The sequence below is a fragment of the Passer montanus genome, unplaced genomic scaffold, assembly GCF_014805655.1.
Source record: "Passer montanus isolate IOZ18808 unplaced genomic scaffold, ASM1480565v1 scaffold29, whole genome shotgun sequence".
Lineage (NCBI taxonomy): Eukaryota > Metazoa > Chordata > Aves > Passeriformes > Passeridae > Passer > Passer montanus.
In genome coordinates this window covers 10,314,063-10,328,407 of record NW_024367596.1, presented here as the reverse complement: position 1 = coordinate 10,328,407, position 14,345 = coordinate 10,314,063, and the positions used below count along the sequence as shown (strand labels likewise).

The 14,345-nt window shown below is 45.9% G+C and overlaps 1 long non-coding RNA gene across 1 annotated transcript; it reads right to left on the bottom strand.

The window, feature by feature from the left end:
* Positions 1-165: 165 nt before the first annotated feature.
* On the bottom strand, positions 166-11,141 carry LOC120504272. Its single transcript, XR_005627983.1, has 3 exons — positions 10,989-11,141; positions 10,771-10,826; positions 166-296 (listed from the first exon to the last, which is right to left on the bottom strand). It is a non-coding gene; the product is annotated as an uncharacterized LOC120504272 (long non-coding RNA).
* Between the last annotated feature and the right edge of the window lie 3,204 nt (positions 11,142-14,345).

Genomic DNA, 14,345 nt, shown 5'->3' with positions numbered 1-14,345 from the left:
CAGGCTTGCCTGCAAGCTTTACAATCACCTTCCAAAGGCTCACACCTACAATTCAATTAGATAAGCCCTCTTCTCTTGCAAAATCAAACAAAATCCACAGTCTATCACAAAGACTAAATGACAGGCTCATCCTCAACATTGTTACTTTTCCCAATTTGGAATACCTTCTTCCAGCTTGCTCATCCAGCAAATTCTACCTTTTCCTTCTGGAATAATGCTGGTGGTTGCTGAAGGCCTCCTACAGCTCACCAGTGGTCTCAGAATTTCAGGATACAATTTCAGATCCATGTTCTCTGCTGGAAGGATAAAAATACAAATAAATCAAACCACAACCAAAAAAAACCCACCAACTCCTGGCACCACAGAAGAAAGCTTATAGTCATTTTATTCATCTGCAGGATGTGAACTTTCCATGTGCTTACTGATTTCTCTTATTAAGCAATCATCAAACATTGATAGGAATTTTTTTGCAGGAAATGGAAGCACAATGTGTTCATTAAAAAAAACCCAAAACAACACCAATAGAGGAGGCAGCCAGTTTAAGCCACTTGACATTTCAGGAAATTAAGTTATACTGTGGTCCCAGCTTATAAATTCAGCAAGACCTACAAGAGAACTCCTTGGAGACCTGCTGTGCTCTTGTTTCAACAGTGATGGCCACACAGGCTAATTGAGGGCAGGAGCCACGTGCTCTGTGACAGCTCTCCTGCTGCCCTTCCTCTCTCCCAGCAGCTCCTACACTGCTCACAGTCTGCATGCTCCAGCCAGCTCTCTCATTTAGCTGCTGAGCATACTCTTCTGGGGGAGAGAAAAAAAAAATAGGATTTGGAAGGTTAAAAAAAATCCAGTGAAAGGAATAATAAAGTTTCAGAGAAAACCTCAGACCTCTGTCAAACAGCTGAATGTATTTTGGGGGTGCAAAGTTCAAAGCCCAAAGCATCTCACCCCGCATGGCAGATCACACTGGAGTTGCAGGTATTACAAGTACAGACTGGAGATCCAGGGTCAGGCACTGAAGCTCACAATCTGGACAGATTTATGGGCTGTTTTTGTCCACATCATTGCCAAAAGAGCAGAAAGGAGGAGGTTGAGCAACAGCAGTACATGGGCCAGCTGTGTGGGAGATGAAGAGACACCCATCCTGGAATGGTGGGAACAGCTACCAAGGCTGGTGTGGTTCAGCCTATTCCTGGTGGAATTTCTGTTGATAGAAAGGGAAAGACAGAGCCACCTCATAGGGACACATCCTCTTTACCTGAGACAAGGTTGAAGCTGGGTGCAGAAGCTGTGAGCTGCCACCTGTGGGCCTGTGTCCCAATATGCTCTCACCTGCTACCATGGCAAGAGAAACACAGATACAGCAAGGAAAACCCACCCCTCCTTAGTGAGAGGGACAGAGAGAAGGGATGTTTGGGAGCTCCTGGGCACTGTGTCCAGGCAGTCTCTCTCTCAGGGGAGAGACACATGCACTCTGATGGCTGAAATTTGCTTTAAGTGACCAAGGGCTGCACAGGTACAAACACAACCCAGGTTGCCAACATTCCTGAAGCTCTCCACATTTTCTCATCCAAAAGGCTCAGAGGATCTTTGAAAGCTTGCAGGATTGCAGCCCATTGCTCATTCCCAGTTAAAAGCACCTCTAAGGTGTCACATAGGGTACCACTTTCTCCTGTCCATTTGGTGTGTGCTGAGGGTGCCTTTCAGCCCCCTGAAGTGATCAGTACTTGCAGGATGTGGATTTGGACTGATTTGGGAATGGCAGCTCCCTCACTACCACTACACTGTGTAGACATCTGGCTAAGGGCAACTTCCATACCCAGCTCAGCCTTCAATCACTGTGTGACCTCAAGCACGCAGAAAAAAACAGAGTCCTGAGCAAACGACCTGTTTGAGATCACCCAGCTGGTCAAGAGAGGATCAGGAAGCCATCAGTGCCTCCCTGTCCCCATCATTCTGGCAGAGCCCAGTTCCTGAAAGAGGAACAGTCAGGGATGAGTCAAACCCAGCACACGCTGCCCAGTGAAAAATTATGAGACTATAAAAAAGCCAGCTACAGACCAGCCTAAGCAAGGACTAGCCAAAACCTTTTGTGGAAAGGCTACTGAGAATCCCATCATATTCCATCCCCAGTAATATCTGCTCCATCGTTTGCAACGTGATCATACAGAAAAGTCATGCAAAGGTAAAATGCTTACTAAAAACACTAATACTGCAAGCATTCACCTCCATGTAGGCGTGGAAACCTTCAAGTTTCCTTTTTATTATACGGATGGGATCCTTCTTTTCATTGGCACAATAGAAAATAGCCACAAAAATTCCACACACACAGCATCAGACCCCGCGACCAGCCTCGACACGCAGAGCGTCAGTAATGAAACACACCCCTACAGGGATTTAACACTTTGGCTTGTGCTCAGCTGGGGGACTTGGGCAGGACTTTCACTCTTCAGACATAAAAAAAATATTAATTATAATCAGCTCTGTCATTATTCCAACCCCCGCATCCCCCCTTCCCTGTTAGCAAAAGGAAGAGGAGCCATGTGCTGATGGGATTGTGGCTTTGCATGAACAAGATGGGGCTCTGTGTGTGTATGTACTGCATTTGCCCTGGAAATCAAACAGCAACTGCACCAAGGGCATCCTGGGAAGGGCCCTCAGGTGCCAAAAGAGAAATTCAGGGAAATGTTCCCTTATTAAAACAATTGCAAGAGCTGCTGCAGTACTTCCTTATGCACACATGCAGGCACTCTCCTTTCCTGCCCATCACACACATCCCCTCTGCCTCAGACACTCTTGCACAACCAGATGACAAAGTTTTCAGCTTCAATCTATGCAGGACCCACAGCCCTTCTCTTACCAACCTACCATCCCTGGTGCATTTGTGTTCCTCACCCCTACCCTTCCCAATAAACAACCTGTCCTGTGGTGTCCTACCCCAGGAGTCCCCAGAGTGTACACACCAGTGGTTTTGCAGTGCTAGCACAATAGGCACTGTAGCCAAACAGGCAGGCCAGAGAGTGCACAAGGTCTGAAAAGGCCAGCCAAGGTAAGGACATCTCAGGGATTTCTGATTATCTCCTTTCCTGTAGACTTCCTTTTACTCCCTTTCTAACTGTCTCTTCCCATGAACAGCAGTGGTGATGTCCTGCAGCACTCATTAATCAATGGTTAAGTGAGGGGTTATGCACCAGAGTATGAGAATTAGTTCTTTGCCAAATACCTCCCCATAAAGGTGTGCAAAGCTGCTTCCACAACACCTGGAAACTTTCTCCCCTAGGGTCTTGGTTAAACTAGTTGCAAAGTGCAATTCCTGATTTTCCACTACACCTTCCCCTGCATTGTCACTTTCTCCTTCCAGCTCTACTCCACCCATGGGCTATCCTGCTTTGGCCTTTTATATGATTTCTAGTCCTAAAGACAGGGATGGTCTCTTTCTTAGATGTCTGCGTAGTGCCTACCAACACAAGCCTGTGATCCACATCTTAAAGTTTCAAGAGGGAAACTGCAAACCCATAACACCAAGGACCAACTATTTTGTCTTTCACTGAAAAGCCTGCAGAAACAGGAAAATGCAGACACACTGGTGTATCTCCCTTGTCTTACACATATTCCCCCTCCTTTACAGTTTACCTGCATTGCAAATAGAGTTTGGGAAGAGCATGGAGCTCCAGTCAGGACCACTGAGCAGGCCAGGCCATCCCTGGACATGCTGCATGGTGCAATGCATCTGTGCTTCCCACAGCTGGCTGCAGAGCTTAAACTGTAATTGATCCAGGTGGATAATTATGAGAAAGACTGAGCTCTAACACAGGATGGGGGAAGAATAAAGATACACAGGGCTGGAGCCCAGTAAAAAACTTTGCCAGCATAATTTTCACCTTCAGTGCTGCTGCTGCTCACACCTTCACCTGGCCATGCACCCTGCCATGGTCAAACAGGTACCCAATGCTGCTCTTCAGGTCTGCTCTGCCTTTGCTTTGTGCATGTGTTGGCAACCACACTCACACACAAAGCCAGGCCAAATGCAGCCTATCCTGGAGAGAACTGCTCCGAGGTGATGCCTGGAGGCTACACTTCACCTTGCAGGCACACCCTGAAACAGGGCACTGAGATGGTACAGCACATATGGCAGGAGTCATCCTGCTCAAGGAAGACACTGACTTTTGTTATTCTCCATAGCTGGTTCATCCATGACAATAGTTTGTTCCTGCTCCAACCAGCTCTTTGCTCATTTTGGGCACAGTAGGAGAGCAAGACTGCATGCTCCTGGTAATTCCCATTTAGGAAAGATGCCATCTTTCTTCACACAGATGCCAGCAGGCACTACTACCAGAAACAGAAGGTCATTCTTATCAAGGATCTGACTGATTAAGAAGAATTTTAATTTCAAGCACTTTTCTAGTTAGACTTGTTTGGGAAAAACCGCTGCAACTCATCATGCCTCAACTTCTTCATATGGAAATTGAAGGGATATAAGACTTCTCAAGCTCATAAAAATCTAAAAGGGACAAGGGTTAAATGGTTGCTAATAAAGTCCCCACTTGCATCTGTCCAAATGTAACCGATATCCATCTAACCTTGGTAAAAAAGAGGTCAATAAGCAGACAGAAAACTCTTTGACCTGCAAGACAGCCATCCTTCTGTCAGTGAAGGCTTGCAAAATGCTCAAGAACTTTTAACCACCACCCTTCAGCTCTGAGATTTGAAGAAGGGCAAAAGCATATGCACTGGGCTCATGCTGGGAAGCACAGAGATCTCTCAGAAACACGACACCTAGATGGGCAAAGCGTTAACGTCTGAGAAATGTTTCTGTAGGGACAGAAGATTGGATGAAGCTGTGGTGATCCAGCTCAGCAGCTCAGTGCATTGCCCAAAAATAACCAGGTGGTGGCATGTGGGCTCCTCCCCCACCAAGCCCACCAGCAAATGCCCCAGCAATCCCAGCGCACGCTCACCCCATCATCACGCTTTGCTGGCCATTGGTGGTGGACAGCACCCCACCCTGAGAAAACATGGGGCATTCTTGGCACTCTGCACTGCAGGCAAGGTCATCAGACACGATGACAGATTCTTTGCCTGCCATATCCACGGAGGAATGCAGGGGAACATGATCCTGCCCTGAGCAAGTGCCAAGTTTGATTAAGGCTAATCGCTCCAAGATCATTCCTGTGAGGATGTTGCAAAGAGGGAGTTGCTTGCTCCCCATAACAAACCCAAAGACAAGACATGAAGGTTTGAGAGGATTTTGGCCAAGTCTCCCAAATACATAAAGGGGAGTGGCAGAGCCCACGAGAACAACCTTTCAGTTAGGAAGTACAGTGGAAAGTGACACCTCTGCCTGTGCCCTACAACCCAGCGTGCATAACCCACCACAGATGGACATGGCAGAGCCTTACAAGCATCCCTTGCAACTTGGCACTGATTTGGCCCCTGGAACAGAAAGAGTTTGGCCTGTTCCAAAATGATCTGCCTGACACAAGGCTCAAATAGTTGGCTGAGCAGAGCTGGGATCCACCCTCTTTCTCCTTGAGGCACCCTCTGTGGGACTTTGAATAGGTCCTGCCTCCTCTACTCTCTGCTTCAGTTTTCCACTGAGGACAACTGTCCTTTCTCACTTCAACAGAGAGCTGCACCAAAATGCAATAACTGAAAGAACACCCCAGTGCCATGGGGATGGCCTCACCCCACCCAGCTCTGGGGCACACATCTCATGAAGATTTCCCTCCTTTTGCTCTGCAGCAGCACAGCAATGCCTCAGAGGTCTGCTGAGGCCCATGGGGCTCCACAGGGAAAAGACAAGTCAATGTACAAGGCCCCCATGGTGCTTCTGTACCAGCCCTAGAAACTGGGAGTTCCACCTTGGCAAAGATGCCCAAAAAATGACAGCTCAAGTCTAAATTATATTTATTTCTCCCTGTGTGCAAAATGCATATCAGTTCTTATGTCTTGTCTTTCTTCTCCCTGTGATGGAAACCCATCCTGTTTCAGCCAGAAAACAACAAAGAAAACTACAGAGGCAGCAAACATTAACCAAATCCTGTTCTAAAGCCTCCCCACACATACATTTTCCCCTCCACCATCTGTTTTGCAAATGCAACAAACTAAACTAAACAAGCTCCCAGTAGCTAAATTCCTTGCATCTCTGAAAGCACATGGATCCCTGTGCCAAAGTAAACAAATCTCAGGGAGAGTTTACATAAAACAAGTGAACTAATTTCATCATAAACAAAGGAACTACAAATTGGTTCAAAGCCTGCCATAGTACGTTCTGTGGAAACGTCCCCCAGCAAGGCAAGGAGTAAAATAACCCTAGTGGGACCTTGAGTGCATACCCAGCCTGGCACCCTTACCTTCAAACCAGTGTAGGAGTACAAACCTACTCTTCCTACAGGTCTCATACAGAATAATGCCAACCATCTTCCTGCTATCACTACATGTTTAGTAGCAGTGCAATGGAAAAGGTAACAAAGAAGATCCATGCCAAAAATCAACAGAGGGAGAAGGGATGATGTGGCTGTGTCACCCTAGTGCATGAGAGAGAGGGTTATGGGCTGGTTGAAAGTTGCATCTGGTGCAGGAAGCCATGGCAGTACAATGCACCCATTCACATCAACATGGTGATACAGTGATTGGGGGGAGAAAAAAGAAGGGAAGGAAGTATGTTTGCCTCACATGGAGATTTCTTTTTCCTTGGGTTCACGCGCATGCACCAAATTCTGGGATATTAACAAGTGTCCAACAACCCCAAACAAATCACTAGCCTGAGAGTAGAAAAGGCTGGGGAGAGGAAAGATGAGCTCCCACTTCCATACAGGACTGGAGCTGGCTTGGCCTTGACTCTGATTTTTCCCAAGTCTCCTTTGGGAAAAGTCCTAGAGCCACAGCTCCATCTGCAGTCTCAGATTTGGCTAAATGCAGGCTGAGGACACCCCCACATAGACTGGTCTAGAAACCTTACCTGGAGCTTGACTTTTGGGGCTCAGGATTGGAGATTCACTCTTTCAATACATCTGCCACCAAAGTCAGCTCCTTATAGAGACACACTCTGATGTGTCCTAGGCGAATTCAGATGAGACCCCAAGCTTACTCCAAAAGAAGAGCATCCAGATAGACTTTTCCACCACTTGGGAAACAGATTCTAATTAAACCTGTGCAATTTTCCCCAAGAGGCAGCACTGTGCAGCTCAAACTCAACAGTTCCTGTCAGAATCCAAAGCTAGGAGATTCATCCAAGTCACCCATTAACCTGCACTATGATAAATTATTTTCAAGTCATTCATGTTCATGGTATGTTTCCATTACCAGGACTCATAAAAGGATGTGTTTTGATCCAGACTTTAAAGGGCTGGACCCTAAATGCGTGTCCCAGAGCATTTACTCAGCCATGTCACTGCCAGGAGTGCAAATATGCCTCCCTTGGAGCAAAGGAGCTGCATGGTGGCACTTCTCCCACGGACCAGCACAGTGATTTTCAAAAGCTGTGACCAAGAAAACAAAAAGCAAATGAAAATCCCTCCCTATAATCGCTTCAAAGCACATTGATTTGGAGTCAAAATGCAGCAAACAGATTATTCTCACATGCCCCAGCTCCTGCAGAGACCCATAGAAACCCATGTGGCACTCCAAGCACAGAGACTTGAGAGTCTGAATCCCAGGGGCCTTGCTAAGTATTACAGAAAATTTTTATCCATTACAGCAAGGAATCAGGAAAGATGACATATTAAAGAAGGGCAGTAGAAAAAAGTGTTTTTTTCTTCTCATTACACACTTCCAGAGGTGACATACTGTGGACAGCAGCTGAAACAACAAAATGCACTCCAATATTCTATATTGTATTGATCATTTGATGGTCTCCTTTTAAATCAGTAGCTTTAAACACTCTTTAAAAAATTGCTGAAATAGAGAGAGGATGAGTTTGGATAGAGTCTGTGCTGGCATAAATAAAAAACAAGCCCATGGATGAGAAGGGAATTAGAGTGGATATGAATACACAAAAATTACTCAAATCAGCTTACAGATTTAATGCATTCTGCTGACAGTGGTGGTGGGGGAGGTTGTTTACTTAATCCAGAGAGTTTTTAGGCATACTGAAAAACAGAAGTAGGGAAGGCTAACCCACTGTTGCTAGATCCCACTGCAATTTGAGGTTTGCCTCTCTATTTCTATGGCTTAAAACATTTGCTTCTGAATGCAAAATTCAAATGAATATTGCTCAGGTGGCACTGTACAGTCCCCACTTTGCTAATGTTCATACTGGAGCAGACAACAAATAGGCAAAACTGGTTTGGAGGGCAGTCAGGGAGGGATGGAAGCAGCACTCTGTTACCTTGGAGTTATCCAGGTTTATCTGCACATCACACTGTATGCTCCCTGGTTCTCATAATTAGAGTGTCTAGACAGGAGATGATGCCAGCAAAGTAGCAAATAAAAAAGGTTTTTGCAGAGATTTTCAGAGGAGCCCATCTAAAGCAGTGACTACAGAATAATGACAGACATTAGAGTTGCAGAACCTAGCTGAGATTAGAGCAAATTTTAATGGTTGTGAAAATACCAAGTAAAGGTATTTTCACAACCATTCACATCCCAAAAGAACTGCTAAAAGAGAGCACCGATGGCTCAAGCACTCAGGAGGGATCAGAGCTTTTGAACCAGCATCAGACTAGAGTTTTCTGCAAAAGTAATTCCAGCTGCCTCAGCTTCATCCAAATACTGGCATTTAGCAGCCTCAACTTGTGTAAACCAGCTTCACTCCACTGAAGTCAATAACAATTGACACCAGCTGAGAATCTGGCTCTCGATGTGGTTTAAATATAGTCTAAAGAAAGAACTTACAGAAGGATTGCCCAATCCCTCATGTCCATTTTCCCCTTGGGCTAGGACTGAATAAGATTGATTTTTTCTTTATAATTTAGCTCCAGTTATTTTTAACAACAACGTTATGAGCTCACATTTATTATAGCACCTTCCATCCTCCAGCAGCCAAGCTGCCTTTGAGGCTTCACCAAGGATCACAGAGGGGGATGGACACAGCACCAGGATTAAACCACCGCAGGATGCAACATAGCAGATGCTCAGCATGCACAGAAGACTGGCCATAAACACAACAAATCAGCAAGGGTACTAAGATTATTCAGCTTCAGCATTGCAAGAGTAAGCATTTCACAGCCATTTTCACAAAGAGGAAATTTAAGGAGTGGTTTCAAATCCTCCCTTGAGCTGTCCATGAGATGGACAGGATGTTGTACAGCAATGCAGGATGTCATGGTCACACACTGTGGCCCTACACACACAACAAGAAGGCAAATTACAGAGTGCTGGGGAAAGGCAAGCATGAGTGACCTTTGAGAAAGAAAAAGTTGCTGGGTCACTCCTACTGAGACAAACCAGGGCTCTTTGGTATTGCCCCATCTCTTTGGCTGAAAGGTCCCTGCAAAGCCAAAGGATGAGGATCTGAAGACATGGCAATCTGCATGCACAGAACAATCAGGCTGTGGCCCTCCACAACTTTAGCCACCACACAGTGACACATGCACTGGTTGCCAACCAAGGCAGGCAGCTGACTGGTTTTGGAAAGCTCAGGGGTCTGGCATCCCTCACCAACCCTTTTTCAACATGAGACAGAGAAGCTAAGAAAGTACAACAGGAAAAATAGGTTGTCCTGTGGGCTTAAATCTGTGCAGTTGTGCTAGAGGTAGATTGACCCCAGGTTGTATCAACAGTGATATAGTCCATTTTATCTGTGATCAGAGTAGGAAACCAGGGCCCACTCAGATCCTACCATATGGGAATAGCTTAGAAACAACATCTTCCAGATGGTCCCCCTCAAGCCACCACAGAGCAATAGAAATGCAGCAAACAAGAGCTGTGGCCACCACCCAAATGCTCCATCAAAGACATGAACTCTGGCCTCTTTAAAAAAAAAAAAAGGGAGAAAAAGAAAACCAATACAAACAAAAAAAACCCCAGATCCATTAATGAAAACTAAAGCACAAGGCAAGGGGTGATGAAAACAAATAAAACTAAGGCTGTAAAATGCCTGGTATGTAAGATGTGTTGAAACTTGCTGCTGACAGCAGCTTGAGCAGACATTCACATGCAGCCATTCATAAGATGCACAGTAATTACCTTCTCTGGGAGGCTGCATTATGATGATTTCTTTAGGCAGAGCACAATATCTCTAGCAACAGGATATAATTACAGCAAAGGATATGCCTCTCGACCTCTTCCTACCCCCCCAGGCAGTTGAGGGAGCAGATCTGGGAGCTGGGGGCTCTTTGGTGAGGGTGCAGGTAGTTTACCCTGTGCTGCTGCACTCCTTACCTAGAGCCAAGCACGCTTCTGATTTGAGCTGGTGGTGGCATTGCTCTCACAGGAACACGATTGTCTCCCCCTTGCCCCTGGGTGAAACACTCCCAGCACTGCAGGACTTTGGCAGAGCTGGCAGCAGCCACCAGGCCACCGAAGGAGCTCGGCAGAGTCAGCCTGCTCTGGGCCGACACCTCGGTGGTAAATAAACAAACACCAAAAGCAAACAGGCGAGGGAATGACTCAGGGCTGGAACACACTGGAAGCACTGTGAGGCAGCAGGACTTCCCACCTCCAGACTGGGACCTTCCTGGCCCCAAATCCCCACACTGCAGAATCCCTTTGGAGAGCTGATGGGCTCTGAAGAAAGCCCAAGGGTCCCATGTAAGGACTGGTACCATGACTAGCATGAGCTGTGGTGTCTCCAGGGGGTGGATGCCACTTCCTGGTGATTTCCTGGCTCACCTGCAGCAGATAAAATGCCAGAGCTGGTCCTGTTCTGCTCCACTTCCACAACCCTCCTGCAGAGAAGCACAGGGAATCTTACTGCTGCAGCTGCTGCATTGATTTATGTAGGATCCAGAAACAGAGAGAGATGCAGGCAATGACAGAGCCCTAACAGCTGTGTGCTCAGCTGAAGGACTCAGTTTTTCACATTGCCTCCATCCATTCCCAGTACTCACTTTACTGTTCCAGAGGAATCTGGAGAGGTGTCCAACACAGCCAGTGGTGGTCAGTGAGTTTTGCTGCACTGAGAAGAATCTCATTGTGAGGTCCCACTTGCAGACCAGCAGGTACGAGGCTGTAGGCAGCACAAATTCCTTTTATTTATTTCGGTTTTCAATCCTAGAGGGAAGAAGTAAAGAGTTAATCCTTGTCCCAAAAGCTCTTCACCCCAAACCAAAAATGCAGTGCTGCATCTGACCCTAGGCTCTGTTGTTAATAGCCCACACACTGATTATCTGAAAATCAACATCAGAGCTCAACCTTCTTTCCAAAACCAGGAAACCAAAACATGGGCTCTCCATGCCAGATACTGAAAGCAGAGAACCTGGGAAGCTTTCAGAGCCCTTTTTCAAGATCCAGACAGGTTTCCATTACAAGATAGAGATTTTTTGTAGATGAGAGACTGGAAATCTCCTTTTTTAATATAAAACAACTAAAATTAAAGAATAACCAACATTTTCCTCACTGGTCTGGAAATTGTGTTACAAGTGAGAATCAGCGTTGTCCAAGTTTGCAAGCTGTGATATCAGTAGGAGAATTTCCCTTCACATTTGCAAAAGGAAATTAATTTTGCATCCGCCGGATGGCAGTGTAGGGAGAGCAATCATATTAGTCATAGTATTATTGTTTTCCTTTTAAGCCTCTCAAAAGTGATTGCAGACACAGCAATTCATTGCTTATTAAGATCTCCCTGCATTACAACCAGGGAAAAAAAAATCTAGGTCTCATTAATAAACCATCTTCTAGGATCCCTATAAGTAGACAGACTTTGATTAGCCAAAATCCTTCAATAAATGATTTGGCTTGTCTGACAAAGTGAAATGATTGATTGGAAAGAGTGTGCTTTAAATAGTTCACTCTTTTTAATAAAAACAAAGACTTCAGATAGAAATACAAATAGTAAAAAGGCAGTATTTTTGCCTCCAGAGAAGCTCACTCCTTGTACCAGGCTGGTGGGTGCTGGCAGCATACACAAAGTTCACTTCAGAATTCTGACTCTCACGACTGAATTATTCTAAGCCTGAAACGAGAACATCTCCTGTAATTTCCCTTGTAAAGGGCAAGTCTGTTCTACTCCCAGACACAGCACCACATTAGTTATCAATTGTAGAGACCAGATACTTGTTTCCTGCGTAGAATAAAACTGAATAGCAAAGCTATATGTTAAAATCCATGTAAACAATATTGCAACATCATACAACGAAGAAGAGAACCCCAGAGCAACAAGACATGGGAGAAAACAGCGCTTGGGAAGCCAAGCCACCGGCCATCCTATTTCCACTAGAGGGCAATAGCAAATAAGCGACAGAAAACTGGAAGCCATAAATCGATTGCGATAAACCGGCAAGAAATGGTCAAGTTGTGTTTGCCGGGGCAGGAGCCGCGGCTGCCCGGTGCCGGCGGTGCCGCTCCTCCCCGGCAGGTACCGCCTGCCCTCCGCTCCGCGCTTTGGCTGCTCGGGTTAGGCAGTGGAAAATATCCACAGATGGTTTCGGTCTAGAAAACAGCCACAAGTAAAAGAAGTACTTTCCGCGGGATGCATTTAAGCATCATCAAATAGGTGGTCAGATGCCGCTGTGAACAGATGATTGATCCAACCTCACACATCATTCAGCTCCAGATGTTACAGTGAGGGAGAAAGACCAGGCTGCTGAAGCCTTTCCACCTCCCTATTTGGTTTACCAAAGGGAAGGTTTGGAGGTGATTTGATCTAACTCTATTAACATATCTCAGCAGGGGACTGTGAGAGATGTTGAAGGACTTCAAAAAATCTAATAAACAAAACTATAACCAGATCCAGAAGCTCAAAGTAAAAGCTGGAAAAAATCAAACTGGAAATAATACGAGTATTTAAAAATTAAAACTTGCAATAATGCCAGTGGTTAATAACTTGAACAAATGATGTAGGGGTGAGTTTCATTCTCCACCCTTAGAGCTCTTAAAACAAGATTTGCTGTCATCCTAAAACATGTGCTGTAGCTTAACAGTGAATTATTAGCCTTGATGCAGACATTACAGGTACAGGTCTCATCTGAATGAGGCAGAAGGTGAAGATTAGATTAGCAGCATAGTCTCTTTGTGTAATTACAGTCCACAAATATCAAGGTTCTTGTCACAAAGAATTGTCTTTCAGCTGTAGGGACTGACTCCCACCTTGGCAAACTCACTTCATAAGCTGTGTAGACACAACAGTGACAGCAGTTCCAAGGACTGTCACATGGCCTTCAGCTAAGAGGCCAGCTTCTCTTGTCCAGTCATTACCTGTCTCTACAAAGAAAAAGCCTTGAGCCTAAAGCTCTTCTCTACACCAAGCTGCTCTCCAGGATTAGCAGACAGGCCATTCTGTACCCAGGCTGAGTACTGCCTCCTGGGCTGTGGTACCAGCTGGGAAGAGACTTGGACAATAAATGATACGTGAGAGCAATGGAGAAGAGGTACGGGCCAATTTCAACATTTGAAACCTTCAGAGAGACTTCCAAAAGCATCATAGCATTGAAGCATCACCAGTCTCAGCCCAGCCCTTGTGAGCTGCAGGGCAGACAACACCAACATAAACAAAAGCTCAGCCTCTCTCACCAGAGACATGGAGCAGTGCTATTCCAACTGTGATCTGCTTCCAGCCTAACCAAATGCCAGTGCTTTATGAGACTGGACAGTTATGAAACCAGCCAAATGTGATGACAGTGCATTGGCCTTTGCAATTACTCTGAGGCATTTCTCTGTGGAAATAGCATGGGAAGGTGCAGGAGGCAGGCAGAGAGCAGAAGCTCACAGCACTCAGTGTTCATGCTCTTCTGTGGAGGAAAGGCTTGCAGATGCTTCTGAGTGTTTTGTCAAGGCTGGAAGGTGGTGCCAGTGATCTGAGGGAGCACTCTGGGAGACAGCACAGACATGGCACACTGCACAAGCCAGGGCACAATTGCCCTCTGCCCTGAAATGGGAGTGCTGGCCCAGGGGACTACACCTGCCAGGCCCCCAAATGTCCCCTCCCAAGGGGACTACACCTGCCTTCAATAGCTCCACATGCTGGGTTGATGGCTCAGTTTTCTAAATTGGAAAGAAAACAACCACCAAATTGAAGCCAAAGGATTTGAGGTGTAAAGAATTGTAATGAGAATGTGTTTGGACATTGTACTATTTTGTAGGATGGGATATGCCCTAGTCCAATTTCCTCCAAGCACTGCCTCCATGACTCATCTGCAGCAAGTCTTCCCTCTCCTTCTTCCCACTAACCTCAGTCACCTGCAGGAACCCACAGATGTCACCCCCCGCTTTCTTCAGGCTTCAGTTCTCACATATGATCTGTCAAATAT